The sequence below is a fragment of the Paramormyrops kingsleyae genome, chromosome 20 (assembly GCF_048594095.1).
Source record: "Paramormyrops kingsleyae isolate MSU_618 chromosome 20, PKINGS_0.4, whole genome shotgun sequence".
NCBI lineage: Eukaryota > Metazoa > Chordata > Actinopteri > Osteoglossiformes > Mormyridae > Paramormyrops > Paramormyrops kingsleyae.
The window spans coordinates 21,256,488-21,259,231 of NC_132816.1; positions in this window are offsets into that span (position 1 = coordinate 21,256,488).

The window sequence follows — 2,744 nt, forward strand, 5'->3', positions numbered from 1 at the left end:
TAACATTTAAGGTGGTATATCCCAGGTAACATTTAAGGTGGTATATCCCAGGTATCATTTAAGGTGGTATATCCCAGGTAACATTTAAGGTGGTATATCCCAGGTAACATTTAAGGTGGTATATCTAATACTGAAAAAAACTACATTATAACAGGGAAGCCCAGCTTCTCATTCTGGCACTGAAAGGAAAAGAAGTTATAGGCTTTTATTTCCAACTCCTGAAATGAAGGTAATGGTTAATTGCTTGACATCACAGACGCCTCTATCTCCAGCCTCAAGGCTGCTTTTAGACCTTGTTCAATGTCCTTTGAACCGACCGAGCCAAGTAAGCTGGGCTTTGGAAACCGATTTCACAACTGAGTAAACACCAAGTCATACACATTTCTGGTTGTTAGCCTTGAGTTCCAGGACCAGATGGATCCATCTGGGCCGTTTCACTGAGGCTTTTGGCTCGGATTGGACAAGGCTGAGAACGTTGTTGGAGGTCTACCTCCGATGGGTGTGCACATGGCCGCTCAGAGATGCGTGAGGTGGCACCGCCGTCACTGAAAGTGCTGGGACATTTTGTCATAGAGGCAGGTTGTGTACATAGTGGGGACCAAGCCTGGAACATGTGCTGTGTCAATAGCTGGGACACGGTAACCGATGACAGAAGGACACAGAATGTGATTAAACAACAACAGCGTTGGCGACTCCCCTTAACCCGGGCACAGGGTATGGGGGTACCATCAAGGTCCATCTTTGGCCTGCCACCCTTTTCCATTAAGGTATGAAGGAGGATGGAAAATATTCCTTTTTAAAAATGAATTCACTCGTTTCCTTTGTTTTTTCCCCAGGTGTATCCATCCACTTACTGTCTGCATGTCCTGGTCAATGTTTTAGGGGCCTGGAGCCTGAATCAAGCAGCACAGGGGACAAGGCTGGGGTTCACCCTGTACAGCAGGGGTGTCAAACTCCAGTCCTGGAGGGCCGGAGTTCTACACATTTTTGGGTTTCCCCTCATTTAACACGCCTGATTCAACTCCTTGCACCTCCTTGTACTAATTACCACACAGCTCTTAAGCTGAATCATTTGTAATGGGAACAGGGAAAGAACTAAGCTACACAGGGCTCTGTGCCCCCAGGACTGGAGTTTGACACCCCTGCTGTACAGGATGCAAGGCCATCACAGGGCACAAGGCTGGGATACACCCTGTCCAAGATACCCGGCCATCACAACTAACGAGGGCTAGAACTAAACGCAAAGGAAAGACAAGCAAGACACACTTAGAAGAATCACATTCAACATCTGCAACATCTACAGAACCTACAAATGCAGAATGACCAACAGAAGAATAGACAAGGAACAGATGTGGGCTATGACAAGTAACCAAACACTAGGAAGAAGGAGTAACAAGAAACAGGTGAGGGTAATTAACAATCACAACTTACTCAAACATTACGAGAGACTAGAAACAGAGGTTGTAGAACATTACTACAGACTAGATACAAACAGGGGTAACTACAAAGGCACCACAACAAGGATCCATACAGAAATACATAAATACGTAACTAACAAGGTTATATAAAATGTCCAAAAGCCCATGCCAGTAGGGTTGCCCGAGTCCCAGCCGCCCACTTAGTCCAATCAGCCACATGGTTGCCTGGCGAGCAGGGAGACACACTAGGAACCCTGGGAAGCACCGGGAGAACTGGACGGCCACCAAATGGGAAAATGATGGAAAGAATGGGAAGAGGCAGGGACTGATACTGACATTGGTGACGTCAGTGCAGTCAGACTCAGCACTGCCATAAGTAGCTTTCAAAATCAAAGACAGAGGACAGGAAAGAAAACAGTGCAAGACAGGTCCAGAATAAAAATCATCTGACGACTTCACCTAACCCTACCCTGCCAGGTCAGTCTACCCTTCAGAAAGAATCCAGTGCCCATGACTCAGATGGACTCACCATAACCAACCGCATACTGAAGAGTTCAGTTCACTTCCTGACCCTATAGCTTCCTTCTTTCCACTCAGCTAGATGATTTAAACAGCAGAGGGTGACATTGTTTTGTCACCTGTGTCCATGTCTTCACCATCGTTGCTGGTCATTAATCTTTGGTGTAGCGTGGTCATTCATAAATACAGTAGTGTGTCTAAGTCCTTGTTTTACATATGATCTTTAATATATCACTCAAACACAGTGTTCGCCTTCTGTTATCCTAAAGTCTGCATTATGTTTTATGATGGTCTTTCAAGGTCGTGGCACCATCTGGCACTGCCTGCTTCTGAAGCCTTTTCCTACTATAAACAGTATGGAAACCAGCTTCCTGTTTTTGCAGACCTCCTTCTCCCCAGCAGCCAGCTGAGATAGAGCGCTGGAGTCTGTATCCTCACTCGCCAGTTAATTACGGCACATCAATGTGGTGTCAACACCACGGCTTGTGTCACACTTCAGTTTTCTCCCCTGCCTGTCCAGGAGAGGTTGACGGTGGCCTGGAATGGCCAGGCTGGTGTGAACGTTGCCCCTTCACCAGCGAAATGAGAAGGTGACAGAGAGAGTTAATATCACAGTCATCTTCTCCCACCCCCTGGGACAGTGCAGCCACATTCTCGGGGAAGGAGCTAAGAAAGCAAGCATGGTACTTGAGGGGTTAAAAGAAAGATTTCCCCCAAAGTTTGAATGGCCCTCCCTGCTCCCCCACCCCCACCCTCTACACGGAATGGTCTGCCCCGCGTTCACATGACCTGCATGTGTGTTTTCTT